Genomic DNA, 18,840 nt, shown 5'->3' with positions numbered 1-18,840 from the left:
ATTCAAGGCCCCCCTTCAGTTTTTCCCTGTCTTTCCTTCTCCAAGCCTCTCATAACGTTTTGGTATCCTACTTATTGGGATTATGCCCCAACTCCATAGATATGCATAGCTGTACACTTTCTTCAAAATTTGATCGAAATTCATATTCTTTAAGAATACTTGCCTTTAATCCCATTCTGATCACTGTTTCCTGAAAATTTTCTATTATATATTATGTAATACTTGTTCATATGCTTTGTTTTCCTATGCTGCACTTAAATATAAAAATTATATTATACAAATATATTCTTGGCCATAGCCATGCACGTTTCTTTTTAATTTTAACTTGTTAATATTCCTTATACTAATTTCAATTTTTTTCATAGCTAATTTCATTTATGAAAATACTACAGAATCTTTTTTCCCCCAATGAAATTAATTACTTACTTGGTACCTATGATGGTTAATTTTACGTGTCAACTTGGCTAAGCCGCAGTGCCCAGATATATGGTCAAACACCAGTCTGGATGTTGCTGTAAAGGGTTGGTTTGTTTGGGGTTTTTTTGATGATATTAACATTTAAATCAGGAGACTGTGAATAAAGCAAATTATCCTCCATAATGCGGGTAGGCCTCATCCAATCAGTTGAAGGCCTTGAGAGAAAAATAACTGAAGTCCCCCAAGGAAGAGGTAATTCTCTCTGGAAACTGCCTTTAGACTTGCGCTACAACATCAACTCTTCTCCAGGTCTCCACCCCGCCAGCCTACTCTGCAAACTTCAGACCTACCAGCTCCCATAATTGCATGAGCCAACTCCTTAAAATCAATCAATCAATCAATCTCTCTCTTCTAATACACACACACACACACACACAGACACACACACACACATCCTATGGATTCTGTTTCTTTGGAGAACCCTGACTAATACAGTGCCCCAGAGTTTAAAGTCTTGTTTGGTGACTATAGGGGACACAAAGCCAGGTCCCTCATGCCCCTCAATCAATTTACTCATTTAAAAATATATAGTGTCTGCTGTGTGCTACATTCTGAAGATTCAAAGTTGATCTAGATCCCTATCCTCAAGGACTTGGGGGTGGGGGAAGTTTAGCTGAAGAAACAAACAAAATAATGCAACAGGGCTTCCCTGGTGGCGCAGTGGTTGAGAGTCCGCCTGCCGATGCAGGAGACACGGGTTCGTGACCCGGTCTGGGAAGATCCCACATGCCACAGAGCAGCTAGGCCCGTGAGCCATGGCCGCTGAGCCTGCGTGTCTGGAGCCTGTGCTCCGCAACGGGAGAGGCCACAGCAGTGAGAGGCTGGCGTACCGAAAAAAAAAAAAAAAAAAAAAAAATGCAATAAACATCATGACGTTTTGAGCTCATGATACACTATTCATGGGAGCACAGGGAAGGGACACATACATAACTAAAGCTTCTGCATCAACTGAATCTTAACTGCCTATTAACTAAAATATTGTTCATCATATAATCACCCTTGGAAATCAATTACATACTGTAAACATATAGAAATAGAGTAAAAACATTTAAAAAGAACAGAATGTGAAAACAAACACAATACAAATACTACATTAATATTCCTCTGAAGTGATTACTTTGTAAGAACCGAGGGGCTTTTCCCTGGTGGCGCAGTGGTTGAAAATCTGCCTGCCAATGCAGGGGACACGGGTTCGAGCCCTGGTCTAGGAAGATCCCAAATGCCGCGGAGCAACTGGGCCCGTGAGCCACAACTACTGAGCCTGCGCGTCTGGAGCCTGTGCTCCGCAACAAGAGAGGCCGCGATAGTGAGAGGCCCGCGCACCACGATGAAGAGTGGCCCCCACTCGCAGCAACTAGAGAAAGCCCTCGCACAGAAACGAAGACCCAACACAGCCAAAAATAAATAAATAAACTTATGAAAAAAAAAAAAAGGAACTGAACTGACTAAGGAATCTTAAAAGAGTAAGATTTAGAATGTTGAAGAATCTTGTTCCAGTTTGAAAAGCCAATCTGATTAACTGGAATTGGAAAGACACACATAGAATCTCACAGTTCATAAATCTCAAGCATACTATGTAAAATGAGTATTGTAAAATGGGATTAGTCTTTAGTTCTTTGAAATGTATATTAAATCATAAAATCCTTATTTTGAAAGCATCTTAAGTATATATGAAAAGCGATTGGAATTTAAGTTCATTTAAGGATACTTCCAATGAATTTGCTGTACCTTTTACACTTGCAACTATGCTACCTTACCTTACCAAGTAATATAAAAATTCAAGAACTATGTTCACAATGTAAAATATGACCACTGAAATTAAACATTAAAAAAAAAAAAACATTAACTTAAGAATAGTAGGCTCCTCCTCCTCATTAGGGAGGACGCCCACACCCTTCCTCTACAGGTGTGCATCTCTGCCTTGCTTCTATCTTCACTAAACAAACTGTTTCTCTGTGTGCTCTCCCACTTGTTGTGCTACATCTCTAATAATAAACTTTGTACCTGTTTTTACAGTTTTGCCTCCATGAGAAATGCATTTTTCACTGGGGGGCAAAAGCCAGGGGGTGTGGTGGCTAGGATTCCTAGTTTTCATCCAGGCTACCCAGGTTCAATTCCTGGGCAGGGAATTAAGATCTCGCTTCACGCCACCACTCACTGCTGCCTCTCCGAGATCAGATGGTGCCGAAACCTGGGAGTTCAAGATATAAAGAAGCTCCTCTCCTCAAGCTACTTATGGTTTGCAACAGTTTGGTAATCTACACCTGTGGGTAAAATTAAAATATTCACCTTTCTATCTGCTCCCTCCTGAGATTGGAAACTCTTAGGTTCCCAGCAGCTTTATCAGCTCCTTTATGCTGGGAACAATTAAATCATACTAAGGATAATCAGTCTAGTTACACTAGAAAATTGGGCTAAATGCCTTATGAACAATGCCAATATACAATTTCCCTGAAAGACAAGGGCTGGAACAGAACAGACTAAGTCAGATAACCTGGGTATATACTGGGCTACAACTAATGGAAGTTCCTGACTTAAATTCGTACTTATGACCTTACTAATACTGCTGGCTATATTGTTTTCTATATTACCTGTTTTACAAAATTGTTGTTTATTACATTACCACATGTGTGACTGAGCCTCTGATCAAATAATGATATATAGTTCCATATGAAATCAATGACTGTAATAGTGTAACTCTAGATATGGGAAGAAGCAACAAGAGGGAATATTTACCTGGACCATAAGGGATTAGTAAGACAGGTGGTCCAGAGGTTTTGGGCTACTGTTAACAGAGCTAGTCCAGTAACAGCACATTGAGTGGCCTGTCAACGAAATCTTCGCCAGACCTGGGAGTGAGCATTCCTCGCACCATGGAACAAAATGGCCATGAAATGCCCCCCAAACCATGGTTAAACTTATGACCATGAAGGGGCCCTGCCGACTGGAAACTGACACTTGCCATCTACCTCTACAAGGACTAAATCATGGCCACTGCAGCTGCTGACCTTCAACACCCCCTGAAAGGAGCTCAGGGTGGAGATCAGAAATGAGGCCCTCTGTGCTCTCGGAAAAACTGGCAGGACAGGCCTTCAGATAGTTAGATATTTTCAGAAAAAGATGTTATGAGCCCAAATTCTTACATCTTCTCATACCTAGAAAAACACTAACATCATTAATGGTAACGTCTGCTTTGGCTATTTTTTTGGAGAAAAATTTCAGGCCAATAGCACCTGTTATCTATGTGTTAATACCACATTAAAAGTTAAAACCTACTTAGATGAAACTAGACAACTGGCTACCTGGCTACAAGTTACCCCGAAGTGCCAGGTCCAGACTGGGTTTCAGGCTTTATCTCCTGAAAAGAAATGAGATCTATTTTCTCTATTAACATTCAGGTTGTCACTCCTCCAACTACTTCTAACTAGGTCTGTTATACCTACATCAATAACACTGGGTTAGTAGAAAAAGACGTCAAAAAGTTATATGACTATGCTCAATGGCTTCATTCCTTTGGACAGGGTAACCCAAATGCTAACACTATCTGGACTACAGTTAAAGTAACGCTATCAAATGTAACCTGGTTCTTACTCCTGCTTGGGCCCCAATATTTCTTTTACTGATCTTTGGCCCTTGCCTTTTTAATCTACTTGTTAAGTTTGTCTCTTCCAGATTACAATAGTTTCACTTCAAGATGACGGTGATGCAGAGATTCCAGCTACTCCTCGGAATAACAAGAGAAGTCACCATGGGCCCCTTAATGAGACAGGAGAAGAGCTCTCTGACCCCAACTAGGGAGGGGCTACGAGCCCCATGCCAACATGAGGAAGCTGGAGAAGACAGACCTTCGCCCTTCATCCTCCCAATAAAGATTTATTGGGATTCACATCTCTCAGGGGGGATTTGAGGAAGGAGATAGATGGGCTCCAGGCTAGACATTTACAACTGGCCTCCTGTTCACACTTCCTGGGGTGAGAAGATGGGCTCCAGGCCGGACATTCATTACCAGCCCCCTGTTTACACTTCCTGAAGCAAGAGACAAACGGGCTCCAGGACTACATATTTATGACCCGACTCCTGTCTGTATTTCGAGATCTGCACCTCGATATAAAAACCAGCAACAGAAATAGGGTAAATAACCAGACATTGGACATTTTTATGGCAGGGACAGAGTGGGACTAAACCCTGTTAAAAGATCAAGAGGTCATACATTTCCTATCCTTGGGGCAAGGGAAACGTTGCACCTTAGGGGTCAAAAAGGAGGGGGCACCACCCCATAATATGTGATGCTAAAGCCATGCTAAGGCCTCTGGGCTGTAATCCATCTTGGAAAAAAGTTGCTCACATGCATTGAGGAGCGTCCTAGAGCACGTCAGGTGCGGAAAAAGAAACCAGATAATTGGCCGAAGGTAAACAAAGACCCGGAAGAACTGCCCTATATAAGTGACTTAACCGCCTCTTTACTGCGCTCCTCCTCTTTAGGGAGGATGCCCACACCCTTCCTCTACAGGTGTGCATCTCTGCCTTGCTTCTATCTTCACTAAACAAACTGTTTCTCTGCGTGTTCTCCCACTTGTTATTGTGCTATGTGTCTAATAATAAACTTTGTACCTGTTTTTACAAAAAAAAAAAAAAGAATAGTTAAATCTTAGATAGTGAAAAATGGTAAATGAAACAAATCTTTTTTTTTTTGCTTTGTTCTTGTATTTAAATAAGGCGATCTCCTTAATTCCCAGTAGTCTGAGAATTTATAATGTTTCATAACTCTATCAGATTAGCATACTAATGACTATTATATAAAAGTTGCTGTCTATATTATTGTATGATTTTTTTTCCCTTTGGGTTAGTAATTAGAAAAACATCTTCCAACATTAATTAAACTGGTGATATTATTAAATGAACACAATCTCATATTTTACCACAAGTATTCTTTATCAACTAGTAAAACCTATATCCCTATAGTAGGCACACAGTAAACATCTCTTAAATGAATTAACGAAAGGTTCACAGGCCTGAAATTTCTGTAGCCTGAAGTCTCATGACCTTGCTCCTAAATTCTACTTCAATATGGACATTGCCAAAGGTATAGTTTTTTTATGAAGACTTAGAGATTTTCCTTTGGTGCTTTAGGGGCCCTCCATATAGATTCCCTCTAAGAAACTATATAACTAGTATCACACTAATATTTCATGAAATAATTGGAACAAATTATGAGAGATCTCTATCACACCCACAAAAGCTTTGTATTCAAATACCTTGCTGCCCAGCTGAAAGTTCAACAATCTCTGGGCAGAGGCCGCAAGGCTAAAAAGGCCCTAAGAAATCAAGATACCACAAGAGCCCCAGAGGGACCCCTGTAAATTTAAAAAGGATTAAACTATTGATACAATATTCTTGTGTAAGTCATTTAACTTCCAGGAGCTTCAGTTTCCTCACCTGTGAAAAATGGAGGTTGGTCACTCAAGATTCTATAGAAAGCAAAGCAGATTTACCTTCATTATCCCTTCAGAAGGCAAGAAGCTTCAGAAGCCTTATAAAAATGGTTTTGAACCTTGTTTGGGTGATGGACAGCTTTGAGACTTCAATAAAAGCTAGACACTTTACCTCAAAAGAATTTTCACATGTACAAAACTTTGTATATAGTGTCAGGAAAGTTTAATGACCCTCTGAAGTGGTCCATGGAACTCAGAAACTTCTGTAAGTTTAAACAGAATTCAATAAATTGGGGACATGTTAATAAGTTTGAAAACAAAGCAGTACTTTGTACCTAAATCTTTTGATTTTTTTAAAACAAATTAAATTTATTTTAAATTTCAAATAATAGTAAAGAGGAATTGATTACTTTTATGACTACCAAAGAGAAACATGGTTTTGAAGAACTGAAAACTACTAGCTTAGATAATTAAACTATGCTGGTAAATCAGAGTTCCAGATAAGTGATACCCAAAACCATTATAATTGTATGTCAATCTCAATTCTAATGAACCAACTGTAATAAAAATATTTACTTAGAATTCCACATTTAAACAAACGTGTTCCTTTTGATTTTCTTTATTTGGACAATCCATTTGGAGATAGGCCTTCAATAAAAATATAAACTAAATACAAAATATTTACTTGCTAAAATGGTTTAAATTTCTGAAAGATTAAATAGCAATCATGTATTTTAAGAGTTGAACACAGTCTCATCGCATCTTAATTTATAATTAAGATGAGTTAAATCTATTAAGCTACAACATAAATTTGCTCATTATTTTATATTGCTAAGAAAAAAAATGTTTTTCCAATGTAAAAGGAAAGAAAGTAGAGGGGCCTGACTTATCACAGAGGGAAAGAAGAAACAACTTACAATTCTGTAGAGATTAATTAAATACATGCAACTGATACTGGTGTTAAGGTTTTACAAATCATCTACAGAATAAGCCACACAGATACTAATATCTGCTCTCACAATAGAGGTTCCAATGTGTAGATTTTTTTGTACAGGCTGCCGTTAGGATTCCTCTTGTCTAAAATGGGTCCCTGGGGAACTAGCAAGAAGAAATTCTATGATTATTTCCTGATGCAATAAAGGGAGAGGCCTTTGCAGTACTAAATTTAAGGAAAATAATGACTCTGCTCCAATTGTGATGGCAATATCCCTAATCAGGAATATAGAAGTAAAATGGCCCCAGTTTCTCGTGTATTCCGTTTTTGTATTTTTAGTTAAACAATATTTAATTTTTTTTTTTTTTTTTTTTTTTGCGGTATGCGGGCCTCTCACTGTTGTGGCCTCTCCCGTTGCGGAGCACAGGCTCCGGACGCGCAGGCCCAGCGGCCATGGCTCACGGGCCCAACCGCTCCGCGGCATATGGGATCCTCCCAGACCGGGGCACGAACCCGTATCCCCTGCATCGGCAGGCGGACTCTCAACCACTGCGCCACCAGGGAGGCCCAACAATATTTAATTTTAATTTAATTTTCTTAAGGAAGTCTTTCTCATTAGCTCATGAAGTCATAGATTGGATCTTTTTATTATAAATTACAGTTTGTACAATTCACAAAAGAAAAACATTGACACACATTTATATACCCCACTTACAGCAACATGGATTCTGGATTCTCCAGTGTTTCACTTACAGATTACTCAGGGATTGTGAATATACCACTGTGTTTACTTGAATAACCGCACATTTACCAGGAAATGAAGCAAATATCTGGAATTTAGTCTACAGTCATCCTTACAAGCTTAATTTATCTTCTAGATTCTCAGCTCTGTTTATCGAAGAATGGTACACTTACTAAAAATCACAAAGGTAATCAGTAGCAGATTTAAATTAGAATCTAGATTTAATGCTTCTCTCCCCTTCAGTTGTTTCTTTAGATTTCTAAGAAGTCCTACTTAGAGCTGCAGATATATTGGGCGAGACCTTACAGGTAGACTTCATAAGTAAATGCCTCTATGCCTGACAGCAGGATTCGCCACTAACCTGCTCTTGTGACATCAGGTATAGGACAACTTCTTAGGATCTCAGTTTTTGCTATCTGTAAAATAAGGATACTGGAGCAGATGATTTCCAAGGTCATTTCCAATTAAAACACGGAAGCCTACATTGACGGAAGTCTATGAATGAGTAACAGAATTAGAGTTAAGTCCATTTGAGACTACAGTCACAGTTATGTATGTAGGATTAGAAAATGGCAAAGAAATGTGGAAAAAATACGAAGTTTACATTTAAAGTTTCCTTTCACAATTTAGGTTTGGACTGATGACTGAAAAAGGCCCAGAAAGCCTACCACTTTTATCCAAATCCCCAGCACCCCTCTTTCATGATGCCACTATGCTAATATCCACAAGGAGTACAACCTAAGAGTATGCTTTACTCCAAATATAACCATTCCCATACCTGGTCCAAGATGAACTGATCCAGTCCATCTAGATCAGGGGTTGGCAAACTTTTCTGTAAAGAGCCAGATAGTAAATATTTCAGGTATTACAGGCTATCCAGTCTCTGTAGCAACTACTCAATTCTGCCTTCGAAGTGCAAAAGCAGTCACAGACTATACATAAATGAATGAGCATGGTGGCTATGGTCTAATAAAACTTTATTTACAAAAAACCAGAGTGGGCAGGATTTGGCCCATAGGCTGTAGTTTGCCAACCCCGGTATAGATCACACCAAGAAACAAGATGGTATAAATCAGGTATTTTAAATTTTTCAGAGTACTTTCACAGCCTAGAAGAGAGCATGTTACAGTAGAAAGTACCAATGCAGGTATTCAATACATACTAGATGCTTAATAAATATACTTTTCCTTTCTCTTCTCAACAGTGCCATCCCAAACTTACTTCTAGAAATCACTCATTCTGGCCCTCTGACAAGAGATGGCCCTTGATTCTTCTTGGTCCTGGCAAATATGCTCCTGGTACACTGCGCCAAGATTTTAGTGTTCCTTCATTCCTCCCTGCCTCCCCACTCCAAGCCACATTAATCCAAAGGTGCAACTTCCAACCTTATCCATCTGGGCCTCAAATGTCAGTATTACTCGCTGTTGGCCCCGGGAAGGTGTAAAGAAATAGAGAAGAGAAAGAAGAGGATAGAGAGAGGGTAGATTCTGGTGGAGGACAGGTGAGCAGTAGCATTACCTCCCTTTCCTGACTCTAAAAAGGAGCCAGGTGCTAACCTACTGTTAATTTAAATGAAAATATTGTCTACTCTAGTGGGAATAAAGAACATTCCACTTTATGCTAAGTGCTTCCTCATGAAAGAACTCAGTTCCAACAGGAGGAAAAAAAACGACAGTAAGCTTTTTTCTTATGCTTTTATCTAGATCACTCTACCTCCAGCTGTGATGTTTTTAAAGCTCCAAGGAGCTTATACTAGTAACTATGGTTACTGCTTCAAAACAGTACAGAAAAAGTAGGAGGGAATAGCAATTTGAGGAGAAAAACAATTTTCTTGATTTTCATCAAATGAAACTAGGTAAAGTAACAAGAGATAGATAGGCTGATGGCTGGGCAAGGGCCTCAAGACTGTTATCGAGGTGCTTGATCTCTCAGCCCCACAGGTCTAGTACCTCAATGGATCATTTTATCTTATCCAAGAGTGGTCACCAAAAGCTAATTTAGTCATTTACAATGAACAGTATCTTATAAACTTAACAAATATTCTTGCCAAGAAGTCTGTCAATTTGCTTTCCAGCAGAGCAGTTTACTTGGGAAAAACAAATTAAAAGCACAAGGTTCCTTAGAAGTATATGATTCTGATCCTAAGAAGGTACCTATGGTTTTAACATAAAGCTGCCCACCTAATTCTTCTCAACCTTTGTTAGTCATAAAGGTTTTCATCAAATGTTCCTCTTTTCAAACTCCTTAGCAACCTTCTCAAGTTAATTAAATAATTCATACATACACAGGGCCTATCATGTTTCCGGCACTGTATAAGACATTGGATACAGCACTATAAAGAAAAGAAACACAACTCATGCCTGTATGGAGCTTACAATCTAATGGAGAACAGACATTAAATACACAGTTGCAAATTGTATTAACATGCTATGAGGGAAAAAAACCTAAATGGTATTTACTGGGATATCAAGAAAAATATTCCAAATAGTAACAATGGGAGCCACCTTTACTGAGCCTTCACTAAGTGCCAGGCAGGGTACATTCTTAAGTTAATCTGCTTTGTCTCATACATGTCCCAGAACAATGTATAAGAAAGGTAGAATTATTCCTGATTTGCAGAGGAGGAAACTGATGCATGGGAGTCTGGTCACTTGCCTATAGCTACCCGATTCCAGAACCTGTTCTTTTTCTTACCCACAATCACACATCTTGCCTCCCACATATCCTAACACAACTGTTAATTATTAAATTTTACTTGAGTTCTAAATTCTTGTTCTATCTCTACAATTAACTGACTCCATGCTTAAATCATGTCATTTCACCTCTTGGTCATTTCCCAAAATGGAACAGAATTACATGTTACTAAGGTCTTCCTGGCTTTTAAGCTCTACAGTTTTATTATTTTTTAATATAAATTTACTTATCTATCTATCTATCTATCTATCTATTTATTTATTTATGGCTGCATTGGGTCTTCGTTGCTGCGTGCCGGCTTTCTTTAGTTGTGGCGAGCAGGGGCTGCTCTTCATTGCCGTGTGCGGACTTCTCATGGCAGTGGCTTCTGTTGTTGCAGAGCACGGGCCCCAGGTGTGCGGGCTTCAGTAGTTGTGGCATGTGAGCTCAGTAGTTGTGGTGCATGGGCTTAGTTGCTCCATGGCATGTGGGATCTTCCCAGACCAGGGCTCAAACCTGTGTCCTCTGCACTGGCAGGTGGATTCTTAACCACTGCACCACCAGGGAAGTCCCTAAACTCTACAATTTTATGATTACATTACTTAAATTTTTTTCCATACCAGCATTTGTACCTATCATATTTTACAGATCGTATGGTATAATTTAGGCAATTATCTAAATTTTTTTTTTTTTTTTTTGCGGTATGCGGGCCTCTCACTGTTGTGGCCTCTTCCGTTGCGGAGCACAGGCTCTGGATGCGCAGGCCCAGCGGCCATGGCTCACGGGCCCAGCCGCTCCGCGGCATATGGGATCCTCCCAGACCAGGGCACGAACCCATATCCCCTGCATCGGCAGGCGGACTCTCAACCACTGCGCCACCAGGGGGGCCCAATTATCTAAATTTGAACAATTCATTAATTAATCGTTCCACAAATAATCACTGGTCACCTTTGTGCCAGGTATTCTTCTAGGTGTTACAAATATAGTACTAAGCAAAATAGTTAAAAATCCCTGCCATGGTGGCACTTATAATTTAGTGGGAGGAGACACATGATAAATAAAACAAGTAAGTTAATAATATAGTATGTTAGAATATGGTAAGTACTATGGAGAAAAATAAATCAGGGAAGAAGTATAGGAATTGCTTATTCCCCCATGCCTATTATGAGCAGGAATCTGTTAGGAACTAAGGCAAAAAAGATAAGCAATACCTGAGCGCCTGGCCTTGACCTGATCCACCTGCATAAACACAAATATGAGGAATTCTAGAAAAGACAAAGTACAATGGGAACACACAGGAAAAAGCCACAAAGCAGAAGGAACTGAGCTGCAAACTGGATTTTGCTCTCTTACACACACACACACACACAATCAAAAAGGAAAAAAATCATGTAAAAAAGAATAGGGGCCCTATATTTTAAAGCCATGTTTCGAAATTTTACAAGACCTTATTGATAACTGGTTTTTTTCCCCAACATCTTTATTGGAGTATAATTGCTCTACAATGGTGTGTTAGCTTCTGCTGTATAACAAAGTGAATCGGCCATATGTATACACATATACCCATATCCCCTCTCTCTTGCGTCTCCCTCCCACCGTCCCTATCCCACCTCTCTAGGAGGTCTCAAAGTACCGAGCTGATCTCCCTGTGCTATGCGGCTCCTTCCCACTAGCTATCTATCTTACATTTGGTAATGTATATCTGTCCATGCTACTCTCTCACCTTGTCCCAGCCAACCCCTACCCTACCCGTGTCCTCAAGTCCACTCTCCACGTCTGCATCTTTATTCCTGTCCTGCCCCAAGTTTCTTCAGAACCATTTTTTTTTTTTAGATTCCATACATATGTGTTAGCATATGGTATTTGTTTTTCTCTTTCTGACTTACTTCACTCTGTATGACAAACTCTAGGTCCACCCACCTCACTACAAATAACTCAATTTCATTTCTTTTATGGCTGAGTAATATTCCATTGTATATATGTGCCTCATCTTTTTTATCCATTCATCTGTCGATGGACACTTAGGTTGCTTCATGTCCTGGCTATTGTAAAGAGTGTTGCAATGAACATTGTGGTACATGACTGGTTTGGAATTATGGTTTTCTCAGGGTATATGCCCAGCACTGGGATTGCTGGGTCATATGGTAGTTCTATTTTTAGTTTTTTAAGGAACCTCCATATTGTTCTCCATAGTGGCTATATCAATTTATGATAAATGTTTCTTAAAGATATGGAAAATAGAGACACAGACTGTTTTCCTGTTTGGGAAATTATTAAGATACAAAGTGTACAACAAATGCTAAAGGAACTTCTCTAGGCAGGAAACATAAGAGAAGGAAAAGACCTACAATAACAAACCCAAAACAATTAAGAAAATGGTAATAGGAACATACATATTGATAATTACCTTAAATGTAAATGGATTAAATGCTCCAACCAAAAGACATAGACTGGCTGAATGGATACAAGAACAAGACCCGTTATATATGCCGTCAACAACAACAGACCCACTTCAGACCTAGGGACACATACTGACTGAAAGTGAGGGGATGGAAAAAGATATTCCATGTAAATGGAAATCAAAAGAAAGCTGAAGTAGCAATTCTCATATGAGACAAAATAAACTTTAAAATAAAGACTATTACAAGAGAAAAAGGAGGACACTACATAAAGATCAAGGGATCAATCCAAGAAGATATAACAATTGTAAATATATATGCACCCAACACTGGAGGACCTCAATACATAAGTCAAATGCTAACAGCCATAAAAGGGGAAATCAACAGTAACACAATAATAGTAGGGAACTTTAACACCCCACTTTCACCAATGGACAGGTCATCCAAAATGAAAATAAATGAGGAAACACAAGCTTTAAATGATACATTAAACAAGATGGACTTAACTGATATTTACAGGACATTCCATCCAAAAACAACAGAATACACTTTCTTCTCAAGTGCTCATGAAACATTCTCAAGGATAGATCATATCTTGGGTCACAAATCAAGCCCTGGTAAATTTAAGAAAACTGAAATCATATCAAGTATCTTTTCCAACCACAATGCTATGAGACTAGATATCAATTACAGGAAAAAATCTGTAAAAAATACAAACACATGGAGGCTAAACAATACGTTACTAAATGACCAAGAGATCACTGAAAAAATCAAAGAGGAAATAAAAAAATACCTAGAAACAAATGACAATGAAAACACGACAACCCAAAACCTATGGGATGCAGCAAAAGCAGTTCTAAGAGGGAAGTTTACAGCAATACAATCCTACCTCAAGAAACAAGGAACATCTCAAATAAACAACCTAACCTTACACCTAAAACAATTAGAGAAAGAAGAACAAAAAAAACCCAAAGTTAGAAGAAGGAAAGAAATCATAAAGATCAGAGCAGAAATAAATGAAAAAGAAATGAGGGAAACGATAACAACGGCCAATAAAACTAAAAGCTGGTTCTTTGAGAAGATAAACAAAATTAATAAACCATTAGCCAGATTCATCAAGTAAAAAGGGAGATGACTCAAATCAATAGAATTAGAAATGAAAAAGGAGACGTAACAACTGACACTGCAGAAATACAAAGGATCATGAAAGATTACTACAAGCAACTATATACCAATAAAATGAACAACGTGGAAGAAATGGACCAATTCTTAGAAAAGCACAAACTTCCGAGACTGAACCAGGAAGAAATAGAAGATATAAACAGACCAATCAAAAGCACTGAAATTGAAACTGTGATTAAAAATCTTCCAACAAACAAAAGCCCAGGACCAGATGGCTTCACAGGCGAATTCTATCAAGCATTTAAAGAAGAGCTAACACCTATCCTTCTCAAGCTCTTCCAAAACATAGCAGAGGGAGGAACACTCCCAAACTTATTCTATGAGGCCACCATCACCCTGATACCAAAACCAGACAAAGATGTCACACACAAAAAAAGAAAACTGAAGTCCAATATCACTGATGAGCACAGATGCAAAAATCCTCAACAAAATACCAGCAAACAGAATCCAACAGCACATTAAAAGGATCATACACCACGACCAAGTGGGGTTTATACCAGAAATGCAAGGATTCTTCAATACATGCAAATCATATTAAAAAACCATATTAAAAAATTGAAGGAGAAAAACCATATGATCATTTCAATAGATGCAGAAAAAGCTTTTGACAAAATTCAACACCCATTTATGATAAAAACCCTCCAGAAACTAGGCATAGAGGGAACTTACCTCAACATAATAAAGGCCATATATGACAAACACATAGCCAACATCGTTCTCAATGGTGAAAAACTGAAAGCATTTCCTCTAAGATCAGGAACAAGACAATGCTGCCCACTATTATTCAACATAGTTTTGGAACTTTTAGCCACAGCAATCAGAGACAAAAAAGAAATAAAAGGAATCCAAATCAGAAAAGAAGAAGTAAAACTGTCACTGTTTGCAGATGACATGATACTATACATAGAGAATCCTAAAGATGCTACCAGAAAACTACTAGAGCTAATCAACGAATTTGGTAAAGTAGCAGGATACAAAATTAATGCACAGAAATCTCTTCATTCCTATACACTAACAACGAAAGATAAGAAAGAGAAATTAAGGAAACACTCCCATTTACCACTGCAACAAAAAGAATAAAATACCTAGGAATAAACATGCCTAAGGAGACAAAAGACCTGTATGCAGAAAACTATAAGACACTGATGAAAGAAATTTTAGATGATACAAACAGATGCAGAGATATACCATGCTCTTGGATTGAAAGAATCAATATTGTGAAAATGACTATACTACCCAAAGCAATCAACAGGTTCAACGCAATCCCTATCAAATTTCCAACGGCATTTTTCACAGAACTAGAACAAAAAATGTCACAATTTATATTGAAACACAAAAGACCCCGAATAGCCAAAGCCATCTTGAAAAAGAAAAACTATACTACAAAGCTACAGTAATGAAGACAGTATGTTACTAGCACAAAAACAGAAATATAGATCAACAGAACAGGATAGAAAGCCCAGAAATAAACCCACGCACATATGGTCACCTTATCTTTGATAAAGGAAGAAGGAATGTACAATGGAGAAAAGACAGCCTCTTCAGTAAGTGGTGCTGGGAAAACTGGACAGCTCCATGTAAAACAATGAAATTAGAACACTCCACAACACCACACACAAAAATAAACTCAAAATGGATTAAAGACCTAAATGTAAGGCCAGAAACTATAAAACTCTTAGAGGAAAACATAGGCAGAACACTCTATGACATAAATCACAGCAAGGTCCTTTTTGGCCCACCTCCTAGAGAAAGGGAAATAAAAATAAAAATAAACAAATGGGACCTAATGAAACTTAAAAGCTCCTGCACAGCAAAGGAAACCATAAACAAGATGAAAAGGCAACCCTCAGAATGGGAGAAAATATTTGCAAATTAAGCAACTGACAAAGGATTAATCTCCAAAATATACAAGCAGCTCATGCAGCTCAATATAAAAAAAAAAACCCAACCCAATCCAAAAATGGGCAGAAGACCTAAATAGACATTTCTCCAAAGAAGATATACAGATTGCCAACAAACACACGAAAGGATGTTCAACATCACTAATCATTAGAGAAATGCAAATGAAAACCACAATGAGGTATCACCTTACACCAGTCAGAATGGCCATCATCAAAAAGTCTACAAACAATAAATGCTGGAGAGGGTGTGGAGAAAAGGGAACCCTCTTGCACTGTTGGTGGGACTGTAAATTGATACAGCCACTAGGGAGAACAGTATGGAGGTTCCTTAAAAAACTAAAAATAGAACTACCATACAACCCAGCAATCCCACTACTGGGCATATACCCTGAGAAAACCAGAATTCAAAGAATCATGTACCACAGTGTTCATTGCTGCTCTATTTACAATAGCCAGGACATGGAAACAACCTAAGTGTCCATCAACAGATGAATGGATAAAGAAAATGTGGCACATATATACAATGGAATATTACTCAGCCATAACAAGAAACGAAATTGAGTTATTTGTAGTGAGGTGGATGGACCTAGAGTCTGTCATACAGAGTGAAGTAAGTCAGAAAGAGAAAAACAAATACCATATGCTAACACATATATATTGAATCTAAAAAAAAATGGTTATGAAGAACCTAGGGGCAGGACTGGAATAAAGATACAGATGTAGGGCCTCCCTGGTGGCGCAGTGGTTGAGGGTCCGCCTGCCGATGCAGGGGATACGGGTTCGTGCCCTGGTCTGGGAGGATCCCATATGCCGCGGAGCGGCTGGGCCCGTGAGCCATGGCCGCTGGGCCTGCGCGTCCGGAGCCTGTGCTCCGCAGCGGGAGAGGCCACAACAGTGAGAGGCCCGCATACCGCAAAAAGAAAAAAAAAAAAAAAAAATAAAGATACAGATGTAGAGAATGGACTTGAGGACACGGGAAGGGGGAAGGGTAAGCTGGGACAAAGTGAGAGAGTGGCATGGACTAATATATACTACCAAACGTAAAATAGATAGCTAGTGGGAAGCAGCCGCATAGCACAGGAAGATCAGCTTGGTGCTTTGTGACCACCTAAAGGGGTGGGATAGGGAGGGTGACAGGGAGACGCAAGAGGGAGGGGATATGGGGATATATATATATGTATAGCTGATTCACTTTGTTATAAAGCGGAAACTAACACACTATTGTAAAGCAATTATACTACAATAAAGATGTTTAAAAAAAAATACCGCATGTTTACACATATATATGGAATCTAAAAAAAAAAAAAAATGGTTCTGAAGAACCTAGGGGCAGGATAGGAATAAAGATGCAAACACGGAGAGTGGACTTGAGGACACGGGGAGGGGAAGGTGTAGGCTGGGACGAGGTGAGAGAGTGGCATGGACATATATACACTACCAAATGCAGAATGGATGGCTGGTGGGAAGCAGCCACATAGCACAGGGAGATCAGCTTGGTGCTTTGTGTCCCCCTAGAGGGGTGGGATTGGGAGGGTGGGAGGGAGACACCAGAGGGAGGGAATATGGGGATATGTGTATACGTATGGCTGATTCACTTTGTTATACAGCAGAAGCTAACGTACCATTGTAGAGAAATTATACTCCAATAAAGATGTTGGGGAAAAAAAGATAAAAAGTGATCTGAAAGTTATAGGCTTAATACAAATCAAATAAAAACCAAAGTGTTTTTAGAAACATAATCATATGAGAAAAGAGTAAAAGAGTAAGTAAAAAGAGTAAAAAAAATAAGAGTAAATCTGTAAGAAAAAACAAGGAAATTTTGAAAAAGAAGAGTAATGAGGGTAGATATATCCTAATGATTATGAAAGCAGGTGTTGATATGCTTTTCCCATTTGCATTTCCTTCTACTTACATCCCTACTATTCTATGAGTAGCATCCATTTCCTTGGAGAAGTTTAGATATAAAAGAGAAATATTTAATGCTCACCTTCTGAATTAAAGAAGGGATTTTGCAGCAAGATTAAGTCTTAAAAGTCTGGTTTTCCCAAAGAAGGAAACATTTTTTAACACTAATATTTTCTGACCAAGCCTGAAAGACTCAGAGTACAGTTTCTTCCACTTCGTAGAGCAGATATCCCTTCTGCTCATGACAGCTAGAACATAATGCCTACTACCTAGGGTAGAAGGAGGATAAAACCTGGAGACTGTAAATTAAAGCCTCAAATTCCTGATTCTGGCCAAAGGACTGTGGGATAAAGAAGTAGAACAGAGACAGGAGAAGCAAGTGATCAGCCCAGTACTCCCATTACCCTCTCCAGCTGGAGGCTGCAAAAGGAAAGGAATGTTTGAAGGAGTGGGGAAATCTGGGAGTTAGAATGGATTTTGCTCTGCTTCCTGTTGAGAAAGTGCGAAGTCACTGCCTTCCAGTAACATCCTGCACGGCCCCAACTGCCCTCCCCCGCAACCAAACTTTTACCTCCCCTCATGCACATCTAGCACAAGCTGGAGAGAGCCACAACAAAGCATATGCACAGAAGCACAATCAGATTGAGGAAGGGTGTGAGATTGGCTCTGGGGTCTCCCTTTTCTCCCCTGTGCCATGGAACACTCTGGGAAATTCCTGGGTGCTGTAAAGTAGTTCAGGAAAGGTAACTTGAGATGCTGGATGTTAAGTTTGCCAGAAGAGGTCTCTGTCATAGGGGCAAAGTAGCTCCACAGCAGAGGCCTGGAAAAGAGACCACCTGGCTAGCGAGTCAATGGGAATCCCTAGCCAGACATCAGGTTACCTGTGACACCTGGGAAGATGGCAATACATCCTGGAAGCCAAGAAAACAGATCTCAAGTAACATCAGTTGTAAACTTCAGCTTCAGATATCTGAAGAACACCCAAGGACAAAAGCACCACAGTAGTCACAATTTCAGGGAATAGCCTGACCAGTTACTTTAAAGGAGAGACCAGTGAGAAACAGAGAAGATAGCACATGGATTGAGGGTTCTCGTATCCTTCCATGACTACAAGGTCACACAAGCACCCATAAGTCTGGATTCCATTGTGGGAAGGCATGAGAGAAGAGATGATACTTGAATGACTAGTATCCAA

At 39.2% G+C, this 18,840-nt stretch overlaps 1 protein-coding gene across 11 annotated transcripts in view; it reads right to left on the bottom strand.

Annotated features, from left to right (window-relative positions):
- NCOA1 (nuclear receptor coactivator 1) overlaps positions 1-18,840 on the bottom strand; it is a 265,050-nt gene that overhangs the window by 144,511 nt on the left and 101,699 nt on the right. Inside the window, exon 1 of one of the 11 annotated variants that reach the window (XM_082642229.1) lies at positions 11,470-11,486. The exons of the other annotated variants lie outside the window; for them this stretch is intronic. The gene's annotated coding sequence lies outside the window, so the exon portion shown is untranslated. Of the gene's footprint in view, positions 1-11,469; positions 11,487-18,840 lie in introns of those variants that run through there. 11 annotated transcript variants of the gene reach the window in all.

The sequence above is a fragment of the Mesoplodon mirus genome (genome assembly GCF_964341445.2).
Source record: "Mesoplodon mirus genome assembly, chromosome: 14".
Taxonomy (NCBI): Eukaryota; Metazoa; Chordata; class Mammalia; order Artiodactyla; family Ziphiidae; genus Mesoplodon; species Mesoplodon mirus.
This window is presented reverse-complemented; position numbering and strand designations above follow the sequence as displayed.